Here is a 22,633-nt window from a genome sequence, read left to right as displayed (position 1 = left end):
TAGCTAGCAATAATTAGCCTGTGTCCATGTTATCTCCTTACATATACCTACGCTCTCCTTCTCTGCAAGATTGGGAATGATTGAGATTTCTCTTGGCACAGCCACCAGAAGACTTACAACTTTCAGACACGTTGCTCACGTCACATTTACGTTGTTTATCTCAGTTGGAGGCTGCGCAGTAACGCTCAGCGCTCACCGGAAAAGTGCTTCTAACGGCCTTCACTGGTCTCCGTGCAGAGCAACGGGATCTGTTGGCACATTCTTATATACAGTCTATGGCTTATGATCAGCTCTGTGCGTTGCTATGGTTGCTGTACACAAACCAACCAGCAAACAGTTTGCAAGGCTGCAAGGCTGCAGACCCAATAAGGAGAAACACAGCTAATTTTAAACATTATCAAAGACTTGGATATCAACAGGTTTTTTTTTGGATATGCGCACACATCGCTACGACGACCTTTTCAAGAAGCTGGTTGAAGGAATGAAAGAGGGACGCTGTGTTCGCACGGCCCAACAAGTCCGCCGCCGCTGGTAAACTTTGAAAACATCGTATTTTGCACAGCTACATGTTACTTACTTTCATTAGCCATGTAAACAGTTTAGTCGGAATATCAACTTTTTCGGAATTAGGGCAAAACCGGAATATTATGTGCATGTAAACGTAGTGACCACTGAGTGAATGTGTAAAAGACAATACAAATGAATAAATTCATCAGAGACATGACTGTCACCATTCATCACCCAGTGTCACCAGTTTGAAACTGGTGAAAAAGAGTAACAAATACAGTTGGTAAATATCTTGCTGAAGGCAAAATACTTTGAATGACAGCTTGCCTTACAGTCACCACAGAAAGTTTTCAATTCAGCAACAGTTTAGATCATTTTCCATGTCTGATAATCGGATGTCAGCCTGTCTGAGTACATATCTCTGGATGATCTGTACTGCTAGTTACTGTAACTGCTAAAAGAAAGAAAGAAAAACAATATTCATAAAGAGACATTTCCAGAATGAAACCACATTTATTTATATAGTAAACACTTTCCATTTCTCACTGCATTTATTCATCTAAATTAATTAACATTCTGCAATCAGTCTGATCATCTCTTTCTATAAATGTATGAAGTTACAAAAATATAGACTGTTAGAGAAATAATAAACTCAAGCCATACATTCAGCCAGGTACCTAATAGTGTAAAACCTCCAAGAAATTTAGGTTTTTACAAAAGACCATGTTTTACATGTTTGAGCCCATAAAATGGAAACTATGTGCACTTTATATTACTTCTACTATTACATTTTTTAAATCATTAGATTAAGTTAATTTCAGTACAATAACATACCATAATGGAATGTTGTATGTGATGGTTGGCAGTAGCCTACTGAAAATTGCAGGTGATGTGTAGATATTGGGCTAAGACATGGAAAACATTTGTCTGACCTTTAACCTGGTATCTATGGAGTCCAGCTGAATGCTTTTGTCTCATCCATCCTTAGTTATTACATCTGTATTACACTACACTGCAGTCGTTTTAATAACCAAAAGAAAGAAAACTGTCCCAACACATAAATGTCTACATTCTGCAAAAAAACTTCAGTGACAATAAATACAGTACAAACACATTTCAGTAACGCTGAAAGAGATAAAATGATTTTGAATCAAATCTAATTGAACTTCTTTATCATTTTGGCAAGTTTTTTTGTTATTGTTGAATACTGCAGTTCAATCTGACTGACATTTATTCCTGACAACATTAAAACAAGCTTAGTTAATCAAGTCAGTAACATGATGGCAGTAACATTACGGCCCAAATCATCATGGTTCTCAGTGGATTTTTAAAAGTTTGACTCCATGGGGATGCTTAATAATAAGCCAGGGTTGTGGAAAATTCTCTGATATAGGATTTATACTTTTATTATATCTCTGATACATTATTTAATCTAATAATAAATTAATGAGTAATATTCCTTTAGTGATTTAAAGGTCCCCCAGGTTCTTAAAAAAAACAAAATCAGTTTGTCATGCCAGATTGTATTCATAAACTTTTACTTTTGCCATAACAAGGAGCATTTTAAATTTGATGTCCTGAAAAGATCTGACAATACAGTAATTTAAAACACACAGATGGATTCAAAGGATCAAAACAAACTGACAGAAAAAGAAAGTTTTAAGGACCTTGATGGTTTTTGTAGGGTAGCTAATTAGCTGTTTTAAAACACCCAGTGATAGACAATCATGGCATACATATGCCATATTTCTTTCATTTTAGAGAGTGCAGTAGCTCATAAAAGAATAGTGACAATGTTTAAAATGCCCCATTTTACAATGTGAATTAATCCTTTAGTGGACGCACACAGTAGACATCACTTTTTTGGGCTCAACCTTTCACCAAATTTCATGAAAATCAATGACAAATCCTTTTGACAAATCCTGTTCACAAACTAACAGAACACAAAACAGAATGTCCTTTATGGAGACAGGGAACAATCCTGGAATATTTCTATGTATATTTCTATAAATATATATATTTCTTTAAGGTAACTTAGATGCCAAAACGATTGCACAACAAAGTGAATATAATATAATATAATCTGCCTTCAAACACTCTCCTGGCTAACTAAACTAAAAAGCTGTCAGTGCAACATGACAAGTGTCCCTCGTCAGATTTGTTCATACATGCTCACCCCCCACACACACACACAGTATAACAAACTAATTGAAATATCCAAAAAAGAATGAACGTTTCCTTTATGCTTAGCTAATCAGTGTTCCCTCATTACTTATCTTAAGTAAAGTAAAAAATCCTTTCCCTCTGTAGTGACATGTTACTGCCCTACTGGTCAGCTTATTGTATTCTAGTTAAGAATATCAGAAGTTCAGACCTGAGACAAATTTCAATATGCAGAAGCATGCACAGGTTGGGTACAGGACAGTACAAGTGTTCAAAAACTAAAAAATAATGTAAACAATCTCAAGAAACTGAAAATCTGTTTAGTGTGATGTTTACCTCTCTTGCATTCAAAAGGTACTACATTTGTTTGGGAAGTGAGGGGAGATGCTACTGAAATGGAGCATTTTTGATTTATATGCAAACAAAGGAAGACAATTTGCATCTAATTTACATTTGCAGGAACATACTGTTACACGATTTACAAGATTTCTGAGCTGGTGATTTTGGTTTGGCTTCTGAGGAAGAAATAGTAAAACCACAGCTGAGACATTAAATGCCTCAAGCTGTTTTCACGCAAAAACTCAACTATGCGACTTTTGAGTTGCATTCTGTTAAAAAAGCAGAACCCTTCGTCCAGTCTGCTTTTCAGACTGAGCCTGACCCTGCTGTATTAACACCATCTGTGTCTCCTGTAGCTGTCTCAACTGCTCAAAGTTAAATAAACTGCAGTTACCATATACAGTAGGTACCTGCACCGCAGGTTTCATTCACTTTTGATATTTGATATATAACAGTGAATTTTACTGTGGTTGGAGATTTACTGTTAAATTAAACGTGGAAAATCACAACTTTAAAACCTTGACGTTCCCTTTGAAGAGTGCCTGGCCTTTAAAACAATATCTACATTATTATTTCCATTTTCAGTATTTTCAGCCCGTTATGTTCACTGACTTCATCAGTGATGTGGTTAGTAAGTTCCCTTTGTCTGGAGTAATATACAGTCCAACACCTCACAGGGACCTTACTGTATATTCTAATGAATCACCCTTTAGGGACAAAACTGTCAAATAAAAAATACTGTAAATAAAAACTGCACTGTTGTTACACCTTTTCAACAAAATTGTTATTGTTTAAACTGAGCTGATGTATTATTACAAAGTATTACCGAAAATCTAATGTAACGACATATTACCAAATGTTATGAAGACGATAATGCAGTTTCCTAACATGTCCAGGAGAGGGCGATGTGTTACTTTCCTATTAAAACTGTCTACGATCAAAAAAGAAAGAACTTTGGTGTGCTGTAACATACTGAAAAGATCAACAGTAAACAAGGTGCCAGACATCATTTCTCCGTTTGACAGAAGGAGTAACACTCTCCCTTCCCTCCATCTTTGAGTGCAGCTTCCCAGTGGCATCCAGTAGAATACTGGTGGGTTGACTTGTTTTGTTCTGGCAGCTTCTATGTGCTAAGCACTGTGCCTCTTCCGGCAGTGCATGCATTGCTGTTTGTTGACTGTGTGGTATCTTTGCTTTCTGCTCCTACATAGCCGACTCATGCTGGATCTGGATGTAGCAGGCCTGCAGCAGAGTCATTTCATTGATGATTAACTCAAGAAGGACTTACGACTGATGTTATTGAATATATTATAGGAACTAAGAAGGACTATAAGGCTGCTCAATCCTCTAAATGTCTTATTTTAGTTAAAAAACACATTTTTCACCATGAGGCATTATCTGTGTGTGTGTGTGTGTGTGTGTGTGTGTGTGTGTGTGTGTGTGTGTGTGTGTGTTAGAGGATGGATACCCGAACCGAGCCCGTCGGGACCCGACAGTACCCGACGGGCCGGGCTGGGTTCGGAAAAGTTATTCAGAAATGAGTTTCGTATTCGGGTCGGGCTTGGTCACATCAGCGCGATAAGGCATTGAACATTTTAAATTTAAAAAAGCTTATTATGTAGGTGCGCGCCTGTGTTAACGTGCGCTTGTTGCCCCGTGTGCGCTGATGGGCTCATCTGTTGACATTGCCCTACAGTTGTTAAATAAAAGTGGGCTTTCCACACAAACAAATGTATGTGTCATTAGTATGAGAAAAAAAAAAGAGATTTTAACTGTGTCGGGCTCGGACATAAATATCTTAATGCCTGTTGGACGCGGGCCGGGCTCGGACAGAAAAATGCGGCCCGATCCGCACTCTAGTGTGTGTGTGTGTGTGTGTGTGTGTGTGTGTGTGTGTGTGCGTGTCTTGGGGGTCCCACCTTCAGTGTGGTGAACATCAGCCCCATCTCTCCGTGTTGAACGTTGGGATCCATTAAATCTTCTATCAGACTGACCTCAGCTCCCAGGTTCCTGATCCTGGAGAGCAGGGCAGCAGAAACACAACAAGTTCAGTCACCAGTCTGCAGTGCCTGCTACAAATGACCTAATTGGTAGCAGATGCTGTATACAGCTATAGCTATAGCTACATTAGCTGTATACAGAGTAATAACTGAAGTGTGTATGTGTGTGTGTGTGTGTGTGTGTGTGTGTGTGTGGTAACACTGTGCACCTTGCCCTGAGCACAACATAGAGGAAGAGAGGGAGCAGGTCATCCATGCACCACAGGAAGTTGGTATTCAGCATAGGTTTTACTTCCTGGGTCAGTTCCTCAAATGTCTTCTGGATGACGAGGAGTTTGTCTGACGGAGTGAAGGTGGTGCTGCATGTGTCGGGAGACATACATTTTTTATTTATATACACATAGTAATGCATTTTTTCAGATTTTGTTAATGTCCTATGTTATACAAAAAAAAAATTCTGGTGAAATATTCTATCACAGCCTTGTTGCATTAGGTGAAGGGATGGGATTTGCTTGTTTTTGTTTCAGTACTGGTGGTAAAACTTTTAAAATGGGACTTGTGGCTGAGTGAAACCTCTTTCAGTCCCTCCATCAGTTTGCCATCTTGTGATCACGAGAATGAGTGAAAATTCAAATATAAAAAAAAAATTGATTTCATGCAAACTGTCTCGAGCCCCAATAATCCAACTTCTTACATTTTCAAAAAAAGTTTCTGCCCCAAAAGCTGTAAAAAAAGCCCCATGTACCCCCTGGCACACAGCACAAGATACGCCAAATCACTGCAAACCATTTCAAAGGTTGTAACTTAACTGTACCATGTCCAACTATCATCTAGGACTTTCACTTTTTTTAGGAGTGGTACATGGTCTGGGTCTGGGAGAAAATATAAAAACACCACAAACACATGGCAGCTACCTGATTTGTTGGAGTGTCTCTACAGCAGAAACAAAGCAGGCATCTTTACTGCTGGACAAAATCTGTGATACAAGTAAAGAAAATCAGTTGTAGAAGACAAAACAAAAAATGCAACATCACACTTTTCCCTTATATTAGAATCACAGGTAATCCCTTATGTGTGTGAGTGATGGAGGGGGGGGGGTGGTTTAAAGCTGGTGGAGGAAATGGAGTGCAGGAATTGAGAAAAGGTCCATGAAGAGAAAATAGTACATTAATGGCGTTTTTCCATTACATGGTACCTGCTCGACTCGCCTCAACTCTACTCGCCTCGACACACTGTGCGTCCGTTTTCCACTGCAGATTTTAGTACCGCCTCAGCGTGGCTGGTCATCATAGCAGCGCAGCAGTAAACACAGCTGGCTAAACTCTTTAAAAATGGCGGGTTTGTTCAGGACACCCCCGTCTGTCACCTTTTGGTATCGCCTCAGCTCGCTTGGAAACTCGACTGAGGAGGTACTAAAAAAAGTTTTTCGTAATGGAAAACCAAAAAAGGCGAGTAGAGTCGAGGCGAGTCGAGCAGGTACCATGTAATGGAAAAGCGCCATTAGTATCTGACCTGCTTTTTCTCTCCCAGAATTGACATCCACACAGGCCAGAACTTCCTACAAGAGAAACAAAAAGTAAGCATGCAGCTCTTAGCATTAGAGGTGGTCAGAATTGTAAAGGTATTTAAACCAACCACAAATACACTGTTAATCTAAATGCCATTTAGAGACATAACTTGTGGGTGTACAAACAAATGTGTGTCTCTGTGTGTTTGTTGACTCTCCACACTCACTCCTGCACTCCCAGGAAGCTGAGCAGTGACTGGTCGGGCTGTTTGTTGAGTCGGAGGATGCGCTCCCAGTACTGGGTCTCCTTCTGCTCCTCCTGCAGACAGTACAGGGTAAAGAGAGGAGGGTAGAGTCGAGGAAGCAGCTGAGGCAGGAGCAGAGAGGAGCAGCTCACCACCACAACACTGCTGGAGGAAAAAGGTGGAGGAGGGAGAGGAGGAGAGAAAGGGAGATGAAGGTTCTACATACAATGCAGCCTGTCTATTTCAACAGCTATGAGGTGGATAAGCTGACAAACTTATCGTTTCAACAATGATCCATCTGACCGAGTCTTGTTTGGATCACCACAGCGTGTTTGTGTGTGTTGACACTCACTATTGCTCTGTTATGTTAGAGTTGTGTCTGCTTTGAGATGGAGAGGCAGGGGGGTCTGGGATGATGCCGCCATCATCTGGTAACCCCGGAAACAGAAACCTGCAGGCCACAATTTATGTTATTTAGTAAAGTGACTTAAATCATTTTTTTTTATTATTATATACCATGCAAAGTACACTAGATACACGTCTACTGAAGCAGTGAAGAGGCAATCAAAAGAGAGAACTTGAATGTACCTGACAATGCTGTAGAAATGTGTAAGGTAGGCCAGAACCTCCTGGACGGCCTGGCTGAGCAGCCTGCGGTTGGATCCCACACCGACGTAAGTCATCCTGTACGCCGTCACCAACGTCTCCACCAGCCAGCCCAGAGGGTGGTGAGGGGTCTCACACGCCTGACACACACACACACACACACACACAAATATTACACAGAGAAAACCACAGATAAAGGAACAGACCGTATTTTCTTTGATTCAGTCAGAGACTAAGGCAGTACTGCCCAACAAAGGCAAAAGACCTTAACTTGCCAGAGTGTGAAACTGAGAAAAACGACTTTAAAGTTATCTTAATGTCCTGACAATTGAGTTATAGGTATAATATTGTAATTTTCACATTTTGTAGTGTATACCAGTATTAATCTATCGACAAAAAAATGTTGAACTCAAATTTGACCTTTGACCCTTTTTAGGAAGTTACTGTATTCTGCCTTAGCATTGCCCACAAAATGACAGTCATACCAAGGCAAAAGACCTTAACTTCTATTTTATAGCACAATGTTATGATAACAATGATAACTTTTACTTAAAATGTAAGCAATATTAATCCTATTGGGCTATGATTAAAAATGGCTTCACATTTATCAACATCATATGAAAATGATATATCAATACATTTTTTCTGTATTTCATACTCATACTAGTACCACACAGGCAGTCGCATGATTGATTCACATACTGTCACTGACAGACGTCAGAATTAAGCATGAGAGTGTTTTGATGTTTTAATGCATATAAAGCATGTTCTTCTGTTTGGATATGAGGCACTAATTTAGACTCATTGCAAGAATGAAGACGTGAACATAAAAATGCCGTCATTCACGTGCATATTAAGTAGCCACGTTGGTTTGTTTTGGTCTTATAATACATCCATAGATGCTCTGCAGAGAGGATGGTTAGTTTAGTCAGCAGTTAACTTCACAAGAATTTGTCCACATTTCAAGATTTGTGGCAAACTAAGATAAACAGTTAGACTACAAACCGACAGCTTTTGCTTTAGCTTGTTTGTCAAAATTTGCTATTTAGAGTAGAGTAGAGCTGTGTTTGTGTAAACAGCACGGTGGACGAGAGTGGACTGCGCCCAGACAGAGATTGAAATATATCGCTTCCTACATGTGTATGCCTGTAGACAGGTGAGTGGGTATTAATACGTATTTACTTTTAGGTTTTATTGTAGCCTACTTACAGTAACGAGCGTAGCGGTATCTTTCCCAGTCAGGTACATGTGCTGCGTGTCAGCGTCGTCCTCTGCTGTGTGTGTGTGTGTAGTGTGTGTGTGTGTGTGTGTGTGTGTGTGTGTGTGTGTGTGTGTGTGTGTGTGTGTGTGTGTGTGCAGCGCGGGCATCGCATTTACAGAGTACTTTAACTCAATTTCAGCATTCTGAAGCACCATGAAACAAAGACAAAGAACCGTAACTGATGTTACGGTATTCTGCCTTGGCTTCTCTAAGACAACACACAATTTTCTCCCCAAAACAATAAAATTGACTCAAGATATTTGTCCACATGATAAAGCAGATCTTTAATGCTCCAAAAATGACAATAACTCATTTTCGACCAAAATTGAGTTACGGTCTTTTCGCTTTGCACGGCAGAGTACCTGCCCTTCTTAAAAGTGCTTTAAGAGCGATGTTGGGTGACGGCACTTCTTGTTGACGTTCAAAGTATTTTCAAACAAAACGAGGCTAGCTCGCCCCTCCCTTCTCCTCATCCTGTCCCCCCCCCCCCTCCCTTCCCTTCTTTTTACAGTGTGTTCAGGGGACAGGCAGCTGTGAGGAGATGTTTGCTGCATGTGACAAAAAATGTTGTAGCCTAAAAAATGCGTGACATCGCTTAGAGCACCTTTAAGGTACTTTGAACATCAGGTACATCTGCAAAAATGTCCTTATGTGTACTTCTTACAGATGTTCCCTCTTCACCCATTCTCATTAGACAAAAGCCTGATAGATTCTTCACTTGCCAGTTTATTAGTGTAGTACACTTAGCTAAAACCACTGTAATGCAGTCAAAAACAACAGTCCTACAATAAATCAGACCTTCATAATGTTAAGACTCTTTTAGGTGCTGGTTAATTGCATTAAGTTATACTAAAAGGTATTTGTAATATTTTGTTTACCAGATTATAACAATAAGGATTGACAAAACAGCAAAAGCACCTTATGTTATAGCTAATTTATGTTGTATCAGTCTGTACACACACACACACACACACTTTTACCTTGATGAGGTATCTTCGTATGTTGTCATAGTTTGCGGTGGTCACCGGTTCTCCGTGCTGAGGAATGATCTCCAAACACTCCAATACTTTACGCTGAGACCTACTGAGATCTGGGCTACACACACACACACACACACACACACACACACACACACACACACACACACACACACACACACACACACACACACACACACACACACACACACACACACCTATTTAGATATGACAGCCGCATATCTAAAAAAAAGGTATGATACTATTTACATTTGCTTCTCTCTGTGTGTGTGTGTGCTGCTGGATCTACCTTTGTCTTCGTGCAGTTGTTATGGTAACAGCGATGTTGTCCCAGGCCACAGTCCTCTCTCCTCTCCCAGGAGCGTCACAGCCCAGTCGACTCCAACATTCACCAAACACACAGAGCCACCTCTGACCTGCAGGCACCATGTACTGACCCAGCCTGCTGCACATGCACACATATAAACACAACATGACCATAAGATGATATAAAACTCTGTCTTAGACTTGAATACCGCGTTACCAGTAACAACTATCAGCCTCACAATAATATTCACAATAGATTAACACATCTGAACATTCACACACAAGCTGCTCAACATAAGTGCATTCACATGGCATTTTTTAAATAAATAAATCAGTTCAGGACACAGGTTAATTCCAGGTTTTTAAGAGTATAAAGTACTACTCACAGCAGGCTGTTTCTCTCTTTGTTTTCTGGTTCATCTGCAGCTGGTTTGGTGTAAGTTCCAACCACCTTCAGCCCTGTGGTCCACTCTCCACTGAACAGGCCCTGCAGGTAGTCACCGTTAGCCTGGGATAAAACACCCTGAAGAAAAAGGGATGGGAGTTAGATGGTATGAAATTATAGTCTTGCAGTTGTATTGGTTGGGTTTTTTGGTGACTGACTAGGGCTTCTTGCTAGTAACATGGAACCATTTGGTATTAACAACCGTGAGATTTTAAGTTGGAATTAAGTAGAAAAAGAAAGTAACTCATTTTCAAAATGTAGTCTGAAACAAGAAGACCCAGTTACATTACGAAGTAGTAAAAACCATGGACAAGATACCCGTCTGCTAGAGAGCATAGCAAACAGGCAGACGGAGCACATAGATCTAAAGGAGATGGAGCTTTCTACCTTCCCGTTGACAGTCCAGTCATCAGAAAACTCCCCATGTAAAACTGTGTCGTCATCTGACATCAACAGACCTGGACCCTGATACAAAACATCAAACAACAAATAACAATTACACATTCAAATTATTTTATTTACAATGTTTTCATCTTATCATTGCCTGAAGTTATTAGGTACCTACAATTGATAAAGAGAAAACAAAGTGGCACCACCTTGTGTCTTTAATCAGAGCATCCGCATATAAGTTGCTGTCATCCACCAACTTTTATCTCTTGATATATTTAATAGGTTTGTAGCTTAAAATAGAATGAATTATAACAAATATGACATGATAAATGATAGCAAGTTAAGCTACGTGACTTTATATCATAAGCACTATTTACTGGCCCAAAATCTACTTGGTAATCCAGGTTTAAAGCTCCTCAGACAAATGTTTTTCAAATTCCTTGGTACAAAAACCAATACCTCCTTTAAGTGGAAAACTCACGCAGACCTTGTCAAAGCACACTGATGCCTGAACTTCCTCAGACTGTTGAAGACAGTTGTGCAGTTGAATCTCTTTACATCCAGTCATTAACTGTATATGCTAGAAGGATGAAGTACATATTTTAGGGTGAACTTACACACATCTTGTTGTCTCTGAAGGTCCCTTCAAAGTACACACCAGACTGGGTGACAACCACAGCGCTGCCATGCCGCTGCTCTTCCAACCACAGTCCCATGTACTTCTCACCTCTGGGGAGAGCAAATGGGAGCAGTCACACTAGTGACAGTTTGTATGTCTTCATGTACAACATTTAAATTAACTTAAAGCAAAATCAAGTACAGAAAGGAAAATGCCTGTTTGCAGAAACAAATGTATGCAAGATTCCTCTGAAATGCTTTGGACTTACAACTAAAACCATACTTGATCATAAAAACAAACATTTTTCAGCTTATATTACGAAAATGTGGATGTTCTCCTGAAATGATCTAGTAATTTATTCTTCCTCTATAAGCCAATATTCTCTCTCTTACTGGAGCTTTCTTGGGTATGAGCCAAACCATTAATCAGACCTGGTGATGTCATCGTAGACTCCATATCCCGTCTTCCTGTCGTGGACCCACTGGCCAATGAAAACGCTGGAGGAGTTCTTGGTCAGCCTCCCGGAGCTCAGCATGCCATAACCGTGCCGGTGCCCATCACAGAAACAGCCCTCGTACACCTCACCACTGGCATACCTACAGCAGGTAGAACCCACAGAGACATGAATACACACACAGATGGTGGCTCTCTGTATGTTCATGTGCAGAGCAAGGTGCTAAGACTGACAGGGTTGTGGGTGTGGAAGTCAGACATGATGCCCAAAGACTGAATATTGCCTTTACATGAGTGACTTGATCAGTCTGTGACTCGGTTATGTACAACTTATATACAGGTCATTTGTCCTATGTTACCCTCTACTTTACTAACAAGTCAGTAGAAAACAGTGTACTGACTTGTACTTGCCGAAACCATGGATCTTGCCATCTCTCCAGTGTCCTTGGTAGCTGTCTGGCTTCTTCAGCACTTTGTTAGGTATTATACACTCTCCATAGCTGGAAAGAGAAATAACAATTGTACAAACTGCTGAGACAACAGTTTAATCTTTGCTAGTTAATTACACAGATATAAATAGCAAAAGCCACCAGCTGGTTTTACTGTTCTAGGCATACTGGATGTTTAAAACAGAACCAGACTAAACACTATTACACCACTATTTTCTGTTACTGCAAGTATTTTAATATTTTAACTTCTGATTACAGATCTCCCTAAAAGGTAGAGAGATGTGTCATATTGGAAATGAACAACTTTATAAGTTAACCATCTCTTTAGCACTACACCAGGTAAATGTACTTACCCATCCTCCTGTCCTTTCTTAAAGTTCCCGCTGTAGGTCCGTCCATCTGGCCACTTCATGGTGCCTCTGCAGAGGCAAATACATGTAACTATCCAACTATTTGCACAAAGCCATTTAATTAGCTACTACAGGAAGAATCAACTTCAGCCTTCATTCTAACAAAGTCTGTACTCAACAATGCTGGAAATTGTTGTTCACAGTCAATGCTGACTTCACTCACTCCCTGCTAATACTTTGATTGATTAATTTACTTTCACTCTGTTCCTCTTCGCCACACAGGTTTCTACTACTACCGATTTGAAATTTGTGGGCTAAACTAATGTCACCGTTGTCATCCTGAAACCATATCCAGGACTTTATAGTGGGCTGCCAAAAACCAATGCACACACTTGAAAATACATTTCATGGACACACCTATATGCAAACATTATTCTGCACGCACACACGCACACTTGCGCACGCACACTCACACACACACACACACACACACACACACACACACACACACACACACACACACACACACACACTCTCTAACCTGCCATGAACTCGTCCTGCCAGCCAGCTCCCGGTGTATTGGGCGTCTTTAAACCGGCCCTCTCCGGTGAACGTGTATAAGGCAGTGCGAGACATTGCTGTCATCCCTGGTGACGACCCCTGACTGGCACCACCCAGCACCTGATCTACCGCCTGGTTAATACACCGTAGCCACTTGTTCTGGACAGAGAGAAAACAAAAGTAGAGAATTCTGAATTAAAGATGACGTCATGAGACATAATCATTATGCAATATGCATTGACAGAAATTTGAGTGCCTCCTGACTAAAACTAATAAAGTATCTATCTATCTATCTAAAAAAAACTAAAGTATTTATCAGCATATTAGGAAAGTTGTTTTTTAGTGTCAGATATTTGTATTTGATGCATGATCGGATGGCCAAAGCATGAAAAGCTGTCGAACCATTGATAATTCCAAGACATTGTCAATATTTATCACAAAATGTCATAATACTTCTTAATATTAGCCAAAAAAGACATTCTACGTCAAGCAACCTTAATCATTTACATTTTTGTCCTAAATTTGCAGCATCATTTGCAAATAATAATATGCATAAAACTTCTTGAATAACAAACCAAGCTGCAATAAGTGGGTAATAAGTGTATAAACCATAAACGTACCTTTTCTTGTGGTGTCGAAGCCACCAGGGTGAAACTCTCCTCTGGACATGTAATTTTGATTGCATAGCTGAAGACACACACCACAAGGACAATAATAAACTTGATCTGTATAAAACGTTTTAACAATGAATGACAAACCATTTTTCAATCTGTGACACAGACATCAACCTTCACCGCTATGTATGATGTAGTTCCAGAGATATACCCAGATATCAGCCGAACAGCAAGCAACCATCGAGGCTTAATGTTCACCAGCACTGAAGTGCATTAAAAGCAGTTCATCTATTAGCCACTAGATGCTGGAGCCAAAGAATTGAGTCAATAAAAAGTGAATGAAGAGAACTCGTTTCACTTTCTCCAATATGTGTCTCTGGGAAAATGGTTCCATTACCTTGATATTACAGTTTAAAGAGCAGTGAGTTTCTTTTTTCTTTTTTTTTTAGGGCTTTTCCACCTTTCATTTTTGACAGGACAGCTAGGTGAGAAAGAGGGGGAAAACATGCAGGAAATCCTCACAGGTCGGATTCGAACCCTGGACCTCTGCGTCAAGGCATAAACCTCTCAGTATATGTGCGCCGCTCTACCCACTGAGCAACCCGGCCACGCAGTGCGTTTCTTTAAATGACAGCCATAATGTTTGCTGCTAACTTGACCCGCTTCAGCTCCATCCATGGGCAAACAAATGATCTAATAGGGATTTTCTGAGTGGTAAACTCAAAATCCAGAATCTTTTCAGACCTGGGTGACATCACACTGTGTCCATGTTTGTGGTATCAGCAAACAAGGCTGAAGCTATAGGGTAACATTACTGTACATGTTGGGGGTGGATGACATGTCTTATGTTCATTATTTATCATCATGAACACTAATGGCTCACTGAATTTTTTTTTTTTTAAGATTTCTTTTTGGCACTTTTAGGCCTTTACTTGACAGGAGAGCTGAAGACATGAAAGGAGGGAGAGAGGGGGGAACGACATGCAGCAAAGGGCCGCAGGTCGGAGTCGAACCCGGGCCCGCTACGTCGAGGAGCAAACCTCCACACATGGGCGCCCGGATGTGTGGAGGTTTGCTCCTCGACGCAGCGGGCCTCACTGATTTTATAGCCACATCCATCACTTTTTATTAGAATTAGTCATGTTAGCTTTGTTATTCAGTCTGGATTAAAAAAATAAATAAAATAAAATAAAAAAGAAACTCACAGTCCGCTGCTGTCTTCAGTAAGTGGTTTTGCCCACAGACAGGTCAGAGGGTAGACGTGATGTGTGGAGAACTGCAGAGAGAGACACAGCAGCGGTTCAGGTATTTTATCACCATCTTTCTGCAGATGTGGGACATTGATACTTCTCACATTATCTGAGACTACCAAATCAATGTTTACAGAAATGACCAAATCCAGATTGTGTGACTGAGAGAGAAATTACCCATATATAGTTGCCTCTTTACATGTCTCACTGTAGTTTTGAATATTCTTGTGAATAAGGGAAGTTATACAAAATATCACCAATGTAATTTCAGATTTACTAGTGTGTGCATGTAAGGAATGTTACCTACTTCGTCCATTGAGTTTTGACTTTCATGGTATTTCATTAATGAGTCCACATAACTCTTGTAACAAAACTAAACCAAACTTTAAAAAAAAACCAAATATTTCACAAAGCATATATTAGGTTTTTCGATTGTTTGTCTTATCTCAAGTAAGTTTCAAGTCTCTGATGGGTTTTGGGTTTTTTCCCTATATACTGGAACTAAAAATAAGGCTTCCTTGAAGGTAGTGAATCTGAAAATCTACAGTATGCTTCATTTTTTAACCAATGATTCACCTAAACAAATTTTAGTTTTTGTTAAAGAAGAAAAAGAAATTCGCTATACTCAATACTATCGAATTGCAATAAATCAAATCTGCACCAATGTATCGTGATTAATCGAATCGGGACAAAAGCATATTATCTGTCCCAGCCTTAATGCTTTAGAGAATGCTTAGCAACAATGCCACATATCTGTGATTTATTGATGCTTGCAGTATAACTTCATCCAGTTTAACTAAACAAAGCTCAACAATTCAATGTACTAGGCAAGATGTGTATCCATGTGCAATGCAGGATTAACACCATACTAAAGGTCTGCTACACAACACAACATAGAACACCAACCCAAAACCACAGAGAGAGAAACGGTACAAGTTTCACCACTATTTGCTGTCTATTAATACACCAACCAAAGCAAACAGATAGGAGGGCAAACTATTAGGCAGGATTCAGTACCAAACTATTTCATACTGAAACAAACACAAAGTAGAGAGGGAGAGACACACAGGACAAGTCAACAGTAGATATGTTGTCATCTAATCAGTGACAAACACGTGGTCTTGTTGCTTGGGTCTTGCTTCAGATGCTTTTGAAAGCTATGCAGCGGTGAGTTGCATCCTTTCACCAACATGAGCTACTGCAACTATGACCTCATCTACAGTATTTTCAGCACTGATTGATTAACGTTACGGTTGCAAACACGTCTTAACCCAAATCCACACACACAGCAGCCTGTTTGGTAGACAGACATCAGGACAACATGTACAAAATAAATATTAACACAGAACATTTGCAATGCTAAGGTGTGCAATATTACAAAGCCCAATAATAATTCAGTTAGTCTACTCTCATTGGGGTTAGGGTTGAAAAATAAAAAATAAAAACATTATAACCTATAGGATTTATTATTGTAAGGCTCTTGGCCTGAACTACATAAGTTTATACTAGATGTGCCTACTAAACTGGGAACTGAAAAATGTATTGGGTTTTGCATGAACAATCTCTATAACGTTACAGAAAGTCCTGTGTTAACGTTTGTTTGTTTATTTATTTGCTTACTAATCCCTTGTGAACCTGTCAGAGTGTAAGCACTGAAGAGAGGCCGACCCGCCCATGCTGCTGCAGCGCTAAGCTCAGGGTGGTTAAACTGGTTGGAGGTGAAGTTTGGTAAACTGGTGCCAGATATACTTACAAGGTTCTGAGAGGGAATGGCAGCCTGGGTGAATAAAAGATACAATGTACAAATATAAACTTTATTAACAAAACATGGTAGATGTCAAGAAACTACAGGAGGACAAATCCAGTGGAAGCTTTGTCTGATGTGAACGAGACTAACAAAGATCCTGCGGATTTTCTCTGATGTATAAAAAAGTGGTTGTTGTTCACTGTAAGACAATTTGAAGTTCATTTAAAACGTTTTTAACAGATGGGTCTGTTGTGCTCGCTCCGCCCTGCAGTAGGCATCGTTAGCCAATCTTATTTACGTATCAACTTCTGTCTGTAAAGAAAAAACTGGTGTCCATCAAGGATTTAAACTACCTAAAAGTAGGAGAAAAATAATATAATTTGGATCTTTTTTGTACAGATTTTCGGTGTTTGCATGTGTGTGTACCTGTGTGTGCACCAGTGTGTCATTGAATAGTATGAACCAGTGGTTGGAGAACCGCCCGGCATTCTGCAGAGTCAGAGATCTGTTGCTGCTTTCACACACCACACGACGCTGTGGGAGACGCAGGACCTCCTGATGAACAAACATACATGTACATTTGCTGGTTAGACATCTGATAAACAACTGTGTCTTACACTTTAGAGTAAATGGACATGCTGCATTTATGAATTCCCACCTTGAGACTTTCTGTACAACTGTAGAAAACACTTCTGTCAGCTGCAATCCTCCCATTTTGGTTTCTTTTTTTACAAAAGTCATCATTTTGGAGTTAGGGTTTGGGTTACCCTAACCCCAGCCTTACCCTTTGACCTAACCTCAGCTATCAGGTAACCTAGAGAACTCAAGTGGTAAAGCTCGTACTGGAGTACAATTACCCAAGTGCCCCCTGTCAAGGTCAAAAAGCTCTCTTTGTGAATAATAACAAAAATAACAAACAGACAGCAATGTTTGCTAAATTAAAATGTTCCTGTATCCTGTGAGCAGGAACAGCCTTAGTCCTGGGTAGTGAAATAAATGTCACATGTAGAGTTTAGTGGTTTAGGATCTCAGAGACATTATTTGGAGGAGCATACTCTCTTTGTCTTCTGTGTATCGTAGTTTGGCAATGTAAAATCTCTCAACGTTTTCTCACCCAAACAGTATAATCAGGAAGAATGATAGCAGGTCTAAATAACTTAAGAAAGAGTGGTACTCACAGTAGTTTTTCCAGAGTGGGTCTTCCAGAAGAGGAAGGTGGTTTCAGCCTCCTTCTTCTTCCTCAACAGGGACAAAGACAGGGAGTCATACTGACCACAGCCCTGATGGAGGGACTGATACTCTGTAGTTATCTAGGTTGGAGAGAAATTAAGAGAGGTTAACTGTTTTTTTTTCTTCTTTCTTTTAAATTTCAGAACATAAAAATGGGTCCACTTGACCGGCTCTTACAGAAAGTATACCTCCATTAACAGATCACAGTTCAAAATACACAGTACATCCTAGTAGACTGCCTGGCCACTGTAACAAATTTGGACATTTTAATTCCCACAAAATGGAAGATACAGTGGAATATTTTTTACTCCACTGTATAAATATGATGAGGACTGACTTCATCAAAATAACAACAAAGCACACAAGAATGCATTAACTTCTGCTAAGACTGCAACATTCTCAAAATCTGTTATTATGATAATAGTAAATACATATAAAGTATGTAACACTGCCCACAAAATAACCACTCTCAAGAGCTTGACAGGAGTGTAATTATGTTAAGGAGACTGAAAAACAATGGAGGAATGTCTATTACCAGTAAACAGTTTTGGAAATCACCACACTGCTCAATTCAGTAGTAAAGGCATATTCTCTTCACATGTTGAACATAATAACTCAATTTCATATGTAAATGTTTGTTATATTATTTAAGATACAGTATCTCTAAGCTTGTTTTTTAACCATTCTTACTATATCTTTATAAACTATTTATCTATGAACTTTTCTATGGTGTTGCAAAATATTGAAGCTAATGCAATATCAGTAATAAGTTACGATATATCCAAAGTTACTCATGGGAAATAAACACATTTGGAAAAGGTGGAAGTGAAAAGAAAATGAGAAGATCAAAAGAGTGTTTGAGTAAACAGAACAGAACAAAGAGAGAGCTTCCTCCTCACCACATCGTAACAGGCTGCCAGTTTGAGCAGGACTCGGCTATACTGGTGGAGTTGCTGCAGAGGCCAGTACAACAAGGAAACCAGATCAACATCACCACTGACAGACTGGTCTGATACACACAGCTGAGCGAGCATGGTCTGCTGAGAGCCTAGACACTCACTGGACAGAAACACACAGAGAGACAAAGAGACATACCACTCAAGACTCAATTATCTTCAGTATTTTAATCTAAATATGTGTCTGTTTTCAGTTGATGGGAGCAAATCCATTTGCTCCCATCAAAAAATGTCTGTTCAGCAACTCTGCACAGGATCACTTCCTGTGTTTTAAGTTTGTGGTTTGTTTTGGGTACAAAAAATGCAGAATAGCTGGCTATTTAGCACGAGCATGATCATCAGCATTAATGGTGAATGTTTTCTCTGCTAACATTGGGGCAAAGCCAAGTGAGGTTAGCAGGACTCCTCAAGTGAAAACAAATAAAACAAATAAAGAGGAGCTTACAGTGAGAGTTTATGGAGTGATCGGAATCCGCCCATCACGTGGAAGTCACCTACTGAAGAACAATACCTAGAGAGATAGCAACAGAGAGAGGGAGAGATGTTAATTTGGGTTTTCACTTGAATTCACATACTAGATACAATGTAAAAATGTCAAATGTACTAGTAAGTCCTGGGTAAAAAACAACTTGTACTCTCCGTCCGTTTACTGTTTGCAGACTATCTACTGTCAACAGAAACTCTGTAAGCGTTAACTTTATTTGCTTTGGAAAATCAGTGCCACCTTTTACATTACATTACATGTCATTTAGCTGACGCTTTTATCCAAAGCCACTTACAATTGCTATACATGTCAGAGGTTGCACGCCTCTGGAGCAACTATGGGTTAAGTGTCTTGCTCAGGGACACATTGGTTGATGTATCACAGTGGGAATCGAACCCAGGTCTCCTACACCAAAGGCATGTGTCATATCCACTGCACCATCACCACCTTCCTGGTTTGTGTTTTAAACCCATGTAACTGGTTTTCCAAATTCTTTCCAGATAATCAGTTTACAGTTTGGCTACAGTCTGGACAATAATAATTCATTCAAAAAGCGTTGTATTCAAACAGATTTATGGAGTCATTGACAGTACATATATTGCATGTGGGGTCTTTTGTTACAGAAGTGGACCTTTAACATTGAGATAAATAATATAAGCTGCTATTTACTGTAATTTGTAACTGTTAAAGCATATGTAAAATAATGGTGTTAAATGAGAGTTTAATACAGTTTCTTTACTGGTACTACACAAAAAAATGGGCTGAAACACAAAGTAAATGAGAGGAACATTAAAGCACATGGAAAGAGTTAAACTGGGACTAAAACTCAAAGAAAATCCACAACAAGCAGAAGACATGTATAGGTATATTTGCTATAAAAAATATGAGAATGTCTGTATTAATAAATACAGTATGGGCTTTTTGTGTGCTGAGACAAAAAGGTGAACCTTACTCTTTATAGATGTCCATAAAGTGCTCAGCATGTGTCAGCAGGGGAAGGGAAGTGACATCACAGCCCTGCACATCATGCAGGAAGTAGCTGAGTGACGTGGAGTGTCGACCGATCAGGACGCTCAGACGAACAAAACTCTCGCAGAGGGAGAAGAAGAGATGAGTGCATGGCACACCTAACGACGGACACACACTCTCTGTGCAGGAGAACACACAGACACAAATATTAAGTGGATGCTTTACTACTAATGCACTTATTAGATGCTCGGAATGTATTATTTCACAGATAATTTGTTGTATTGTATGCACAGTTTTGTTTCTATTTGCAACAATTTCATATGTTTTAATTTACATTTAAGAGGAACATTTAAATTCACATATTCAAAATCTCCAATGGTAAGGGGGTCGGGGATGGAAATGCAGAGTAGATGCAGAACAGCAGTTGGTGCTAATCAACAAAGATGGAGCCAGTACAGAGACGCTTTCACCTCTGTTGCGTAGCGGTGTGAGGAGGCGCTCTATGACGGTGCTTGACCAGCAGTAGAACTGTCTCTCTCTGGAGGCCAGCTCATGGATAGCTGAGATAAAACCCATGACGTTCTGGTCTGCCAGCACCGCACAGCTCTGACCGCCGCTGCACACAGTGCTGATGTAACCCATCTACACACAGAAGAAATACTTGTTAGTCATACATTAACAGCAGGATTCCAGTATTTTGTGGTTTCTCGCTGTTGCTTCTAATGTTTTGTAACGTCTCTCAGCTTTCTCTTGACTTTCTCCCTTTGTTCCACGTATGTCCACCAGATTTCAAAATGGCAGCTGCGAATGATTACCGTCTCTGTGTGGTGTATGTCTGTTTAAAGATTTTGGTCAATACTGCAAATATAACTTTATAAGGATACTATTTTGTACTTTAACCATACTGAAGTATGAGTAATAAACCACAAACAGTTGTGTTAAGGAGCTACAAACCTCCATGCAGAAGGGCAGCAGGGTGGGTCTGACTGTATAACTCTCCGCTCTGTTGGGGGACCTCTGACATGAACTTTGACTCTGGTGGGACCTCGGACTCGGCGCTGAAGTTGGCTCCTGCTGCTGGCCGCAGTACAACAGGACTGGCTGGACACAGTCTCCGTCAGCCAGGAGGAGGGAGTGGCTCTGACCGGCTGACACGTCCCAAACCCGAAGACCATCAGACAGCTACAGTGGCCAGCCAGGGACAAAATACAGAATGCTATTAGTCTATTTACTGATTTGTTGTAGATCTGTTAGTGTGACTACAATATGATTATTTTACTGTACATTTTTACATGTTACCTGGCACACAGTGCTATTTTCTTCTCACTAGCTGTTATTTCAGCACATTTGCATTCATACTGTATGTCCTCGAGTATGTTTTTTTTTTTTTTAAGATTATTTTTTGGGGCTTTTCCCTTTATTTTGTGGATAGACATGAAAGGGGGAGAGAGCTGGGGGATGACACGCAGCAAAGGGCAGCAGGTCGGATTCGAACCCTGCGCCGCTGCAGGACTCAGCCAACATGGGGCGAACGCTCTTACTGGGTGAGCTAGAGGCCGCCCCATCCTCGAGTATTTTTTACAGTACGAACGACATCCCTCTAATGATATGTTCATTTATAATTTTCAGTAATACATTTCTGTGTAATATGCTGTCAGGATATGGCATAAATTAATTGATTTATTGACTGACTGATTAATTGATTGTGTGAATGACTGAATTTGTGTCAGTGAATAAAAATAAAAGAAATGATAAATAAGAAATAAGCATTTCAAGAAATAAATCAATATATGACTAAACATGTGAAATACTGTAAATGAGTTAAGCACTGAATGAATGAAAGAAGAGACATGGCTGACTGCTATACCTTTGCCTGTTGAGGTACAGTGACAGGACTGTTGACATGACCGAGCTGTCCACACATGTTGCTGCCCCATGAGTACACCTGGAAAACAGCAAACAGATAAGTTAGTTGGTGTAAATGTGTGTGTGCTCTTGTACTTCTATGTTTGTGAGGACCAATTTGACTTTTAGACCGTGACAATGACATTTCGGTCAGTCGTCACTTCTCTATAGCATTGTATCAGACTTGATTTAAAGCTTAAGGTTAGACTTAGGTTACTTAGGGTAAGGCATGTATTTGTGATGGTTAAGGAATAGTGTCAGGGGCCAAGGAGCATATTA

At 39.9% G+C, this 22,633-nt stretch overlaps 1 pseudogene; it reads right to left on the bottom strand.

Annotated features, from left to right (window-relative positions):
* Nucleotides 1-1,004: 1,004 nt before the first annotated feature.
* LOC116037719 overlaps nucleotides 1,005-22,633 on the bottom strand; it is a 31,666-nt pseudogene continuing 10,037 nt past the window's right edge.

Source organism: Sander lucioperca, chromosome 8, assembly GCF_008315115.2.
Source record: "Sander lucioperca isolate FBNREF2018 chromosome 8, SLUC_FBN_1.2, whole genome shotgun sequence".
Lineage (NCBI taxonomy): Eukaryota > Metazoa > Chordata > Actinopteri > Perciformes > Percidae > Sander > Sander lucioperca.
The sequence above is the reverse complement of the archived record's forward strand: the minus strand, read 5'-3'. Positions and strand labels throughout refer to the sequence as shown.